Source organism: Cricetulus griseus, chromosome X, assembly GCF_003668045.3.
Source record: "Cricetulus griseus strain 17A/GY chromosome X, alternate assembly CriGri-PICRH-1.0, whole genome shotgun sequence".
NCBI classification, from domain to species: Eukaryota; Metazoa; Chordata; class Mammalia; order Rodentia; family Cricetidae; genus Cricetulus; species Cricetulus griseus.
Genome location: NC_048604.1, coordinates 101,544,447 through 101,558,768, shown reverse-complemented (window position 1 = coordinate 101,558,768; position 14,322 = coordinate 101,544,447). Strand labels below are relative to the sequence as shown.

The 14,322-nt window shown below is 40.0% G+C and overlaps 1 pseudogene; it reads left to right on the top strand.

Moving 5' to 3' along the window:
* Nucleotides 1-4,323: 4,323 nt before the first annotated feature.
* Nucleotides 4,324-4,782, top strand: LOC100764005 (annotated as a pseudogene).
* Nucleotides 4,783-14,322: the final 9,540 nt, after the last annotated feature.

The following is a 14,322-nucleotide window of genomic DNA, read 5'->3' as shown; positions in this document are numbered from 1 at the left end:
GATTACAAAGGAAAAAATGGAGATGGATGTAGCTCAGGGGTAGGGAACTTTATTAGCTTGTACAAAGCTCTAGATCAAAGCCCCAGTATCACAGAGAGACAAGCGGAGAGAAGACAGAGAAAGAGGGAAGAAAGGAGAAAGGGGGACGAGTGAAAGGAGCAGGAATGAGGGGAGATGGAGAGAGAATTAATCACAGATATTTTGGTTTAATAACAGACATTTTGGGTTAATAACTTTAGCAACTACAGGCCCAGTTCTTCCATAAGACATGTTCCTTTTTATTGTTTTACTTACACATTTTTATTTAAATAACTTTTTTCATTTATTTTACATACCAACCAGTTCCTCACCTCCTCTCCTCCTTCTGACCTCCTTCCATCTATCCCTCTCCCCATCCACTCCTTTTTCATCTCAATTCAAAAAGGGACAGACCTCCAGGGACTTGCAAGTTGAGGCAGGACAAAGCTCCTCCCCTTATGTCGAGGCAGGGCCAGGCAATCCATCATGGGAAACAGGTTACCAAGTCAAGTAAGTGCCAAGGAGAGGTCCTGATCCCACTCTTAGAATCCTTACTAAGAGACCAAGCTACATGATTGCAAAAGACATCTTCTATAGGTAGCCTCTGCCCCACCCCATTTCATTTCATGAGCAGCACTTCCAGCTCTCAAATCTAAAGAGGTCAAGTCTCTTGGCCAATGTTACACCAATAGCAAGTATTTGAACCCAGCATGACCAAAGTACATGCTTCAACAAATAGGAATGTGGAGCAACAGGGATGACACATCAAGACTCTAGCCTATCACTTTGGGGATAGACAGTATAGACAACTTCAATACTTATTAATTCAGGATTCAACTATTGTAAACAAATCAATTCTCAGCCATACCAGTTATATTCAACTACACAGTCACACATGTCTAGGGACTACTGGATGTGATTGTGTGTGTGTGTGTGTGTGTGCATATGTATATATGTAATACTATATATTCTAATATACCATATAGTATCATATATACAACAATATGTGTAATATATAGAATATATAGTATCTTATATTATATAGTATATTAGATGTCACAAGTACAGAACATTTTTGTCAACCCAGGAAGTTAGTGACATTATGAATTACAGTTACAGTGACCCAGTGTTTTTGTTGTATTATGAAGAATGTGTAAAAACAAGATGAAAATACACATTAGGAATTCTTGGGGAAGGGGTATCATCAAAGTTCATCCATCTTGAGATTGTGTGTGTGTGTGTGTGTGTGTGTGTGTGTGTGTGTGTGTGTGTGACTTTAGAAATTAAGAAGCAAAGTATTCCTGTATTAATTCATAATTAAGTTAATAATAACCACAAAACACTATTCCATTTTTTTAACAATTTTTAGTACTCAAGCTTACAATTTTCAAAGATAAGATGTTTGGGAAATGCTCTACTCAGAATTATTGCATTATCTTTAATTATGAGCTTGTCTGTGTTTTTCAATAGCTAGGAAATCTTCACAACACTAATAGAACAGTGGTTATTCATAAGCAGCCAGACATCATTTCCCACTGATTACCTCAAGAAAGAACAAAGGAAAGCAAGGCACACTTGATTTTTCATAGGGTTTGCAAACCCAGTAGTGACCAAAAATGATTGTAGCTGTCTACCAAGGAGAACAAGACACTGGAGGTTCCTCATCATGGACTTGGAGCATCTTGGGGCTTACTAGAGGAATCATGCACTGGTGATGCAGAGGAAAAGAACACATAACCGTGAGAAAACACTATACCTACACTTGTCAAAGAAGAGCCCTAGATTTTGAGTGAAGGGAACATTCATTGACAAAATAGTAGAACCAAGAGAACAGAAGTGTCAAGCTTGTATTTGGCTTCACATTGCTGGTTCTTTCCTTGTAGTACCTTTCCTTGGGCAGAATACTGCCTGTCCTTTGACAATGGTACCAAGAGAAGATAAGCACGCCTGGGGAGTCTGTTCAGTAAATGTCCCCAGATGGTGTTTATCAAATACATGACACAAAATAAAGCCACAAACACCCCTTTGCTTTCTATTCACTGGTTTCAAACATCTTTGAAAGTAGAGGTCAGCCACTTTTGCCCTCCAAAGCTCTCTTCTGCTTACTTCAAAGGAGGTAGAGTTCAAAGGGAAAAGGCAATGTGGAGGCCCATTGTTCAGGCATGGGCTGGCTGCATTCCCAAGGCCTCAGGGGAACTGGGGGTTGAGGACCATGTCCACTTGATTAGATCTTCAACCAGCCTTTCATGAAGCAATTCTCTCATTCAGGAGTATCAGAACCTTTCTCCCCACACTAAATACACCATGCCTGGTCCCTTCTTGATGCCTTGCTTTCTTCCTATCTTCGAAGCTTTATAAGTCACTGGATATTTATGGAGAGATTTCCCCAAGGCTTTTAATATCCCCCACATTTGTGTGTACTGCTAAAACATGATACTTTTTTTTCTTCTGCTTTAAATCGTGCAACTGGTTCCTACATCCCAGCACGGTTATAGGATTAACTGTAATTCCTTATTAAGTGAGTTCGAAATTCTGGGTTTACTCAGTTCCTTAGGGAATTTCTGCCACAGAAAATGTATAGCAGTCAAATGGTGCCACCACCACCATACCAATTATTTCAAGCAAAAGTCCTTCAGTCTTAATAGGAAAAAAATAAAGAGGCAAACAGTACATCCACTACCGATAAGGGAGTCCCGGGGGTCACTTTCTCTGTAGCCTTTTTCTTTCACTGTGGATGAGAGCAGGAAGGTCTTCAGACTTGGAGTATGATGACTGGGCTCAATAATGACACTCTGAGTGCCCATATTTGTTATCCTTGAAACAACACCCCCGCCCAAATAGCATCACTCAGGATAATAAGCATTAAGTACCTCAGTGACTAGGGGATGAAGATTCAGGAGCAGATTCACTGAGTGGCTCTGGATTTTCATGAGGTTGCAGTCAAGATGTTAGCTGAATCTATTCATCTGAAAGCATTCAAGATGTTAGCTGAATCTATTAATCTGAAAGCTTGACTGGGGTTCATGGATTTACATCCGACATAGCTGCCTCACAATTGGTGATAGGACTCAGTTTCTCACCCAGTGGACCTCTCCATAATGCTGCTTGAGTGTCGTAAGAAAAGCAACAAGCAATCTAGTTCACAAAGTCACTGCTGCCATATTCTGTGAGGTAGGAGTCATTTTTCCCCCAAACTCAAGAGGAAAATGAGATTTTATCCCTTAAAGGGGTAGTTCAAAATATTTGATGGACTTATTTTAAGCCATATGCTTAAGTGGCCTACCAGTCAGTCTTTGTATACTATTCCATATCAACTCTGACACAGCCAAACCCCAGTGATCATGAACGTAGAAGTACAGCCACAACTAAAAAGTTCTGAGAAATTGAATAGAAGAAATCTAAAATAGTTTATGTGCTTTGCCCTGCTTCTTCGTTCCCTTTTTATGTGTTTTCACTGGATTGGGGACTTCCATAAACTACATATTTAACTGCCATTTATGGGCCATTGCTAATCTAAAGCTTATGGTCATTTACATGGGGATTAGATTAAAAAATAGCTTTCCTTGTAGAGACAATCAAAAAAGTGGTACTGAGATAGGAAGAGCACCGTGGATATACTTAATAAGGTCATTGCATTGGGAAACATGATGAACAAACTGTCTAATTGAATTATAGAGGACAGATGCTAAGCTGACACTTAGAAATGTTTCATTAGAAAATAATTGTCTTGTACCCCAGACCTGAAGGAAAAACCATGGAGGCTAATCATATGTTCTATACAGAATCACATTTTGAGACAACTAGGTAATCTACTTTTTAGAGGTATTTTTCTTTGTTTATGTTACTTTTGCTGAAAATGAAATTGTGAAAAGGTTTAGCCTTCAGGAAATTGAAAGAATGGCACAGTAAACACTGGTATAAACCCAGATTCAATTGTTACCATATTTGCTCCTTTATTCTCCGCCCACTCCGTCACACAGAGAGAAGGGGAGAGAGAAAGAGAGAAGCATGTCTGCTTACAGAGCACTGTTTTGTTGTTGTTGCTCACCCATTTAAAAGTCAGTTGAAAACCCAATGCTATTTCAGTAGTAAATACAGTTACCCCAAGTAAGAAATCCTCCTATATAACCTAATGCTTTCGGTAGCTGAGAGAATTCACAATAATTAAACTAAACTGTCAAAGAGGCCCAGAAGCCAGCTTAAATGCCCATTTAAGCTTAAGATATACTGTCTAGCAAATGTGAGGGGGGAATGTGAATCAGAAAATGAGTAAGGGGATCTTCATAACACTGCCCAGCCATCACCATGGGAAAGCTGAGCAAAGACGCCAAACAGAGACTGTAGCTGCTTTGCAAGGATGGCCAGTTTGCCATCTGCTGAGGATTTACTCCCGTTGTGATTTACGTGGGATTTATGGGCAGTGAAGAACCTGGAATGCCTGGCCCATCCATGTTAAGCCTACTTTGGAGATAAAGAACTGGTCATCTGACTTTGGAAACAATCCAACATGGAAGGGTGTGTACTCTGGCTGCATGAGATAGGAGACATTGTTTGGATGAACCCTTGCCAGAGTGGAATCTCTACTATAGATTATCAAAATAAATATTTTTAAATGTTTCATTAAAAGAATGGAAATAAAAGATCATAACTCTCTGAACAAAATAAGAAACTACATCCAAAGACTAGAGAGATGGTTCAGTGGTTAAGATCACTGGCTTCTCTTTTACAGAAGACCCAGGTTTGAGTACCAGTACCAACATGATGGTTGGCAACAGTCTCTAACTCCATTTTCAGGAGATCTCATGCCTTCTCATGGACTCCTAGAGCACCAGGAATACAAGTGGAACCCAGACAAGCATGTAGATAAAACACACATACACATAAAATAAAATAAAATAAAATAAAATAAAATTTGAAAAAGGAAATTGCCTCCATATTGATGTTATTAAATAAGTAAGGCCTTATCTTTGTTATAGAAAATCTATCATTAAATATGAAGAACAATGAAAGAGTGTTTTTAAACTCTCCTAAGATATCTTTTCATAATAAGCCTCCTAATGGGGGGATGTCCTTCTGTGTATGTTTATCTGATTGGGTGTTGAACAAAGTACTGTTGGCCAATAGGGGAGCAAGTTAGGTGGAACTAGGAGTTGAGGAGGATTCTGGGAAATGTAATAGAGACAGGAGTCGCCATGTGACCTCCAGAAAGACAGGATACAAGACCAGCATCCTCTATAAGTCTTATAAATATATAGATTAATAGTTATGGTTGAAAATTAAGACTGATCTTGCAGATAATAAATCCTGGTCATTGGCCAGCAGCATTGTACCTAATATAAGTCTCTGTGTGTTATTTTGGTCACCCAAGTGGCAGCGGGGCTCGGGCGGCTTGGGGAAAAGATTCATCGTTACAGCCTCCATAGCTCAAAGAAAAGTGAACAAAGCTGGTATCACCTTGTGAGAACTAGATTCTTTCTTTCTACCAAAGTTAGTCAGGCAAGGATCCATATTTCTTGAACTGCCTACTTCCCCTTTGAGCCAATTAGCCTGTCTTGTCAGATTGTGAAGCCTATGAAGCTGAGCTTCTACCAATGGGATGAGATGCAGTCACCACTTATACTAGTGATAAAGTCAGAGGCCATTTTGGCCAGCGTGTTTACGCATATCTGGATTCTAGTGTGCCCTTTTTGCAAAAACAAAACCTCTTTCTGAATTACCTTTGCTTTGTTCATTTGTTCCCTCACGGGACACCAAGATTATTCTTTTCCCAACAATGTTCCTAAGTAACTTGACGAGTTTATCTCTGACCAGGTTGTGTTCTTACTTGACTTGGTGTTTGAAAATGCAGAATTTATTACTGTTACTTAGCTATAGGGACACCAGTAGATCAGGAGCATGCCTTAACCGATCACACTGAGCACATTTCTGAAGAGGAAGGGACCTAGGATTCCCTCACAGAGCCACACAGAGAGGAAAGGTCAAAGCAGGAGAGGGTTAGGATTTGAGCTTTAGAATAGCTAGCTGTTTTGTATATGAAAGACCCACTTGCAGGCCAGTGATTACTAGTGATTGGATAGTCATGCAAAATGCTTTCTCTCCCAAGGCTACCAAGGAACTAAGATGTCAAAGCAGCTGTAATACCTGGTCAAAGTACACACCCAGAATATGGAACTACTTATTTAGTTTTCCAAGGTGACTCCCTTGTGTGGCTGGTGCCCTGATATCACCAGTCTTTACCAGGTGGACTTTCCCAAGGGTCTTAAAAATCTCCCATATCTGTGATTTGGGTCACTTGGTGGTAGAGTGCTTTTCTATTACATACAAAGTCTTAGGTTTTATCTCAAAGAGACAGAAACATCATCACACAATTCTGAATAAAAATGTTTAGCCACTAAGCTAAGGCTGGGACCTTTAGGGCCAAACTTCTATATTAGGGCACATTCAAAGTATCCCTTCATTTTCTTTCAACTGCAACTCTTTTGGGGGAAACTGAGCATGCCCAGAGGTGTGCCTGTCTGCCATCCTTATGACACAAACTGAGCATGTCCAGAGGTGTTCATTTCCTCTGTTTTAGGATTTTGAACATATGATCCATGACCTTGACTTAAACATGCCCCAAAACATGTTCAGCATGTTTCCTTCTTGAACTTACACCCTTAAAGTGAGCATGCCACTAAAGCACTTTCTTATACATGGCTCCTTTCTGTTCAGTTACAGAAAGAAGGAGAAAAGCAAAATGGAGGCCCTTGAGTGAAGGTTTCAACAGCTTGTGTCACATCCTGTAGGTCTTGATAGGCTAGAAAAATGACAAGACCCTAACTCACTGAAGAGCAGGAAACGGGTGAGGAAAACAGATAAAGGGGGTTGCTGTTTGCTTCACTGTTTTCCTCAGGGTTTTTCCTATCACTCATTGAATGAACCCAAATTTTTATACTATGTCATTTATCATTAAAAATTAAATTTTCATTAGTTTCTATAACTCAGGACAAGCTTTCTTCCCCATTTAGATTGAAATTTCTGTGTATTATTAGCATTGTACTCACAAAATAAACAGTATATTAATTCAATCAGTATTTTTGGAGCCCATTCAATGTGCTAGGTGCTATAATGGGCACTGGGGGAAAATGATTTTAAAAAATGGGTTCTAAGCCAGAAGGCAAGCAACATGCAAAGAGATTCAAGACTCTAATAAAGATAAGTGTTGCAAGTCACAAAGAATCAAGACTAGGTGAAGGTTCTTGAAAGGAAGGTGAATATCAAATGGCGATCCCCAAAATCATGTATCCATAGCTATGTTGGAAGCTCCATGTCGTGAAGACAACGCTCAAAAACAAGGCACAAATGTCCTGTGTGAATCCTAAGGTACATAGAGATCAATGTGGGAGAAAGAAAGCAGGCACAGGTATCAAATGGCATGAGCTCAAAAGAGGTTTCATTTTCTAAAGAATATTGAGAATGGTTAGACATAATGAAGAAAAAGGAGGATTATGAAAAAATAAATACAAAAATTTTAGTTCCGTGTACACATGGGGGTGGCATATAAGTGTCTACCTTTAATATGAGTGTTCTGTGTTAATGTATGTGGAGGCCCAAAATTTATACTGAATGTCTGCCTCAATCTCTCTCCACTGCATTTGTTCAGGCAGAGTCTGCCTGAAACCAGAGCTTACCAACTGCAGCTAGCCTAGCTAACCAGCTTCCCCAGGGGACCCCTGTCTCTGCCTCCTGAGTCTTGGTCTTACATAGTGGCCACCATACCTACCTTATTACCCGTGGGCTGAGAATCTGAAATAAAGTCCTCAAATTGCATGGCAGGTGCCTTACCACCAAACTATTATTTTGAATTTCCTAAGAATACCCATGAGTCTCCATTCTCTCCTATTGGAAGTCAATACAATACAGAATTGCTTAAAGAGAATCAGTGTGGTTCAGCATTGCATTCAGAAGTGTTGTGCTAAAGAGCCCCTCCTATCTCTGGCCTTCCTTCCTGGGGCTTCATGCTTTGTCTATCGTCCCCATAAGCAAGTTGCCAAAAGGTGGTTTCCAGTCCAAACTGACTTTCACAATCCTAGTGCCTTCTAACACACAATTTGTTCCCCGTTTCATGCACTTCTTTCAGCAACAGATATGCTTTCAGAAAAGGCAGCCTGGAGGAACAGCAAGCACAATACATAGTCCATAAAGCATGGAGGGCGTTCCCAACAGCCCACTCCCTGCTCAGAAATCACAGAACAGTTCTTCTCACTGATTTGCTCTGAGCCTGCATTTGATTTGCAACCCAACGATTTGGGTTGATAAAAGTAATATGCTTTAATGGTTCCTGCTCTCTGAAATTTTAAAGACTAGAGTGCATACTAACTATCTTATTAAGCCAGTGAAACCTGTGGTACATTACAGGTAGAAAATGCCATGTATGAAACCTGGATCCTTCTTTTTACCTAGTGAGAGAAGATGCCCAACTTGAAGAGCCTTTGGCAGGAATTTTGGCGAGACTCCAACCAACCAAAGACTTCCTCCTCATGGAAGCTGGTACTTGCCCATCTGGAGATCTGAAATTCCAAAACATATACCCAGAGTTCACTGAGATTTTTCAAGGAAACAAGTAACTTCTTAACAACTGGAGAGGTTTGTGTAACTTCTCCATTTTTTCCCTGTAGAAAGCTTGATTTTGCCTTTGAAAGACTTCAGAAGGATATATGATAATAGCTGTTTTAGGAAACAAAGATCATAACAGATACGAATCTCAAGTTCCAGAAAAGAAAAATTGATTTTTTTGAAGGCAACCTCAAGAAATACAAGTTTGTCCTTGTATTTAGGCTTGAGAAACTAAAAACAAATCAATAGGCAGGGATTTGCATAAGCTTTATTAGATTCCATGAGCTGCAAATGTATTATTAGATACATAGTGACGTGAAAGAATAGGTATTTATGTTTGTGGGCACGTGGAAAAGATACCCATACAAAGTCAGAATTAGGACATCCACCGGCTATTCCTGGAAATGTGTCAAAATCAGTTGAAGAATAAATGGCACCAAAATGAGGATGTCATTGTAAGGAAATGACAGAAAATCTAGACAGGCTAATAAAAAGAGAATGATAAATAAGGCATCGTGCAAGATTACCATGGTGTTTTTATCATTCTTCTGCATTGGTGTTGGAGACAAGCTTTGATGAAACAAAGAGGTCACTATTTACTTGAGCCTTCTAATTCAGGTTTGCTACCCAAGCCTTTGCATCAACCTAGAAAGAAGCAAAGTGTTGTGTGCCAGTTCTCAGGCCTGGAAACCTGACATTCCACAACCTCATTCTAGAAGAAGAGTTGACCCACCACAAGTATTACAGACATGGATGACTTCATATTTCTGTCTAGAAAGAAAGAATTAGTGTGTGGCTCCTAAGAAGTATTTGAGCAAATGTGTGCAGATTCATCAACCTCTCACAGTTGCAGGAAGTGACTCAGAGGTCAGATTTGGTGGTCCATCCAGCTGCACCTTCCTTGGAATGTCATGAGTCATAAGGGCGTCAGCTGAATAAGGAGACCTCAGAGACCTTGTTCATTTTTATCTTTTTTTGTGGATTTCTTTTGTATTATTATTAAAATATAATTACATCATTTCCTCCCATGTAGACATTGCACTCAACTAACCCAATTACAACAGAACCCACGAGCAGATAGGGAGAAAAAGTAATTAACAAAGGAGAAAAATTGTTCCTTTTTAATCCTTTTAGCCAGTGTGAAGGAATAAAATGAGGACTTTTAAAGAGCACTCCCCAAAATACGTTTAAAATAACTTGAATGCTATGGCAGTCTCTATGAGTTCATAAGTGTATCAGTCTTGTTGTGTCTGGAAAACATTGTTTTCTTTGAGTCATTTGCCACCTCTAGCTCCTATAATCTTTTTGCCTTCTCTGCCTCATAGATCCTGGAGGCTTGAGGGGAGGGATGTGACATGGGTTCCGATATAGGGATGAGTGCTCCAAAGTCTCTGATGTTCTACATGTTGTCTATTTGTGAATCTTTGTAATAGTACCCATCTACTAGAAGAAGCTTTTCTGATGAAGGCTGAGTGAGGTACTGATCTATAGATGCTTTCGTGGCTATGTTCACATAGCAGAAAAAATGTAGTAGATTTTCCCTTAGGGCCTATGACTACCTAGTCTCATGTTCTTAACCTCACTAACAATACCAGGTATGGGCTCCATCTCATGGAGCAGGCCTTAAATCCAAACAAATGTGGGAGCGCCAATGTGAGCTCCCAGCACATAGGCCCCAATACCTACCAAAATGGAAACAAAACCCTAATCCATCAAAGACCTGGTCCATAGTTCTTGGCAAACATTTATGCACAGCTGGGACATTTTTGATAGAAGGTACTAGCTTGGTCATTCACATTGCACACTTGCAATCAGATCTGGACTTGTAGACTTTGTTAGTTATATGACTGATATTCACACAGCATGTTGGGGCAGAGGAGAGGATGTCTGAGTGAGTGCTTAGAGTAGAATGAAATCAAGTAGACTGAAGTGACTGGGCTGGTGTCAGGGTGTGTGTCCTGGTTCATGTTCAGAGTATGGGGGTAAAACTGGCTAGGTGGAGAGGTTGGCTGTGATGTGGGAGGGTCATGTGGGTTGGGGTTTAGGCAGACCAGGTCCTGGCAGAAGCCTAGCTGCTGGTTGAGGGGCATGAAAGGGTAACCAGACTAGGCTGTGATGGATGGTGTGTGGAGAGGAGGGTCAGGCACATCCATCAGGCTAGATCCCAGAGATGGAGATGCAGAATCTGGTTGGATGTCCAGCTTTTTAAATGTAGGCTCTGGACTCTGACCTTTATCCCCAACCCCTTAACTGCTCTCTTTAAATAGTCTTCCTGAATATCTGTCCAGATTGGGAAGGACAAATATGTTAGATACTAAAAGCCCCAGCTCTGCAATCACCAGCTATGTAGCTGTGTTGGTTGTGACACTGTATTTAAGACACAGCCCACTTATTATTAAGGCTCAGCAGACATGAGTACAAGCTGTCTTGACAGTTGAGCAGAGTCAAATGAGAACATTACTGCTGTCCTCCACAATTCTCATGCAGACATGGCTTTCATTCTCGATGTAGCAAGATTGCCATGGCCATCACCTCCATTTTACAACCTTGTAAAGGAGGAAAAGCAAGAAGTCTGCTGTTGCCTTTCAAGATTTACAGGAAGTGCCACCTACCAACTTACTGACCAGTAAGAACTCAGGCATATGGCCATGTGTAGCTAATAAATAAACTCTTCTAGTTGGGTTGCCATTCTGAAAAGTTCCAGGACTCTGATTAAAAATAAAAATGAAAGTGAGTATTAAGTAGGCTGTATGCACTCTCAATCAGGGATATCTAAGGGTATTCACTTGTCTGAGTCTGTGGACCTGTTGTGAGCTAACTCCACCAGAGAACATGTGGACACTCATAAAGCCTGATAGAGTCTTTACTCACATTGGCCTGCAGCTGAATGAGGAACTTGCCCAAATCATGCAGTTCTGAGCTTTGCTACTCCTGGATTTTATGTACAATATCCTAGTTTTACACACTTTAGTCACTAAGAACAGTTACCAATAGGTGGAGCTACAGAAGCCAAGAAAGAAGGGTTAGTATATTTTGGGACTTTCTTAGAACTATGGACTGTGATGGATGGATTGGGTCTTTGTTTTCATTTGGGCTGGTATTGAGGTCTATGTGCTGTATTCTTCCATCAGAATGGCACATCCAACATGGTGTCAGTTGTGTAAGGTATGGGGGGGTCTGTTGCAGACCCATCTGTGAAATGGGCAGCCAGTGCCCAGTACACATAGATGGTGCACTGGAAAACACTATACATATGTTAGCTGTCAGTAGCCCCCAAGTCCTACGTTAGAGTGACACGCACTCAGTACAAGCTCATCTATTAGTTGCTTTTAACATTGCTGCTGTGACCAAATGCCTGACAAGAAACAACACAAGAAAGAAAGGGGCTCTTCTGGCTTACAGTTCAAAGGAATACAATCCATCATGGCAGGGAAGACATGGCAACAGGAGCGTAGGGAGGTGGATCATATTCTTTCTGCAATCAGGATGCAGAGCACGTGAATGCTTGTGCTCATCTGATTTCTTCCCTTTAGTTTAATCCACACTCCAGCCCATGGAAAGGTGCTGTCCAAATTTATGGATCCTTGCACTTTAATGAAACTAGTTTAGCTAATCCTCCACAGCATGAGCAAAGGTTCATCACCCTTGCTTGATTCTAGATCCTAGCAAGTTAGAGATCAAGATTAACTGTCACATCACTCTTCATGAAAAAAGCAGGGCTCTAGACCTCAGAGAGCTCTAAGAGTTTTAGAAACCCAGCTTCCTTTGCTGACTCATCTCAGTCCTAGCAATAGGACATCACGATGAACATAGCTGTGCCTTCGTTTTAGTTTTTGCTCCCTAGTCCCCCTAGACCTTGCTCTCTCATGTGTTTTTCTAATCCTTCCAAACCTATGCATTTCTCCATCAGAACAAAAATGCCTTCTTCACATTCAAATCTATGTGAATTACATTGCTCTGTGTTAAGATTCATTGAGGAAAATGCCAGGTTTAAAATTTAGAAGTCTAAAATATGCTTCCATCATGATAAATTACGCTACTATATTAGCACTTAGGATTTCAAGCACAAAAATAAATGATAGTAAAGAGAAAAAAATCCATGCTAGTCATTTATTTATAAGCCTTTATCCTCCACTAGTCTATTTGATATATAGACAGGTCAATCAATGTTCACTATAATGAAAAATTTTGCTTGTCTAAGCTCAGACCATGTTTTTCCAAAGAGAAATTTTTCTATAGATAGATTTATAAGACTAGAACGATTCTTGAAATTTCATATTTGGGGATGACAGACAAATTTCAAACTACCAAGGTTAAAATAACTGTTTCATATAGTGATGCCTTGGCATCTAAAGCTGGTGTATTGATGAGGGGGGAAAGATCTTTGCCTAATATAGTCAAATAATTTATATACAGAGGATATAGAAGAACAGGCATAGAGAAGAGGCTTCACAAGTGCCTGGAGCTAAATGTATTGATTGAAAAGGTCAGCATACTAGCAGAAGCATCCATTAAGCGAAAATATTCATTGTAACCAGGGAAAACTAGGGGAAAATGGAAAGCTCTTAAACAATGAAATAGCTTTTGTTTTCCTGAGATGAGACCTGAATATATCTATGTCTCTATCCCTGGAACATTTTCTTCGGAGCTCTAGGATTGTTGACTATGATGGATATCACTACATGGAAAATGAGAAGTCTGTTATGCAGCACAATTTCATAGTAAAAGGCTTGTTGAAGACTCACTGACATGCAAAACTAAATGACTCGATTGACCACAACAATCATGACTGGTCTTTATAGTTAGATAGTTAAGAATCTACAGATAATGACCACAAAAGTTAGTTAGTATTGTACAGAAGACAGTCTGTTGCATTTTAATCGTATATAAGCAGATATGTAGATTTCAAGAGCCATCTATGGGTTTCAATTTGTGGCCAAGAAACCCTGGTCAATAAAATTACATTGAACTGGCAATGGGTATCACTTTGTGATCTCATACACATACTAGAGACCACTAATATAGACGAGCTATAGCTTGGTTCCAGCAGTGGCCTAATTCCCTCCATTTACCATTACCACCCTTAGACTCCAAACAACTTGGTCTGTAGGAGGCAGTGTTTATTGAGATTTACCGTGGTATATAGCCAAACATATGGACCTACAATCATTCTTTTCCTGCTGTGCTAAATGGGAAAATGATAGATTTTCCACATTACCACATGAGAAGATCCCTAATGTGTTTCCTAGCAATGAATAGCTGGCTCCCCGGAACCAACATATCTTCTCATTCTTTGTTGCTTTTGCTGTTGTTTGAGATAGGGATTCCTGTAGCCCAGGCTAGCCTTGAACTCACTGTGTAACCAAGATTGACTATGAACTCCTGATCTTCCTGCCTTTACCTTCCAAGTTCTGGAATTACAGACCCTGCAACGCTATACCCAAACTCTTGTCTTCCTTCTTTCAGCTCAGAGAGGAAAGTTTATGAGGGAAAAAAATAGATGTAGCCTCTTGTTCACACGAGGAAGCAGGCTATGATAGCATTGGTCCCACAAGGCTATTGATCAGTCAAATAAGGTCAGTTCAAATTCAGCTGTGCCATTAAAATCTACACTTTTTGAACACTTTATATGAGAAGAATGTAAAAAGTTTTGATGATTATAGTTACATGTTAAAGACATCATTGTGGATATATTGGATTAAGCAAGAT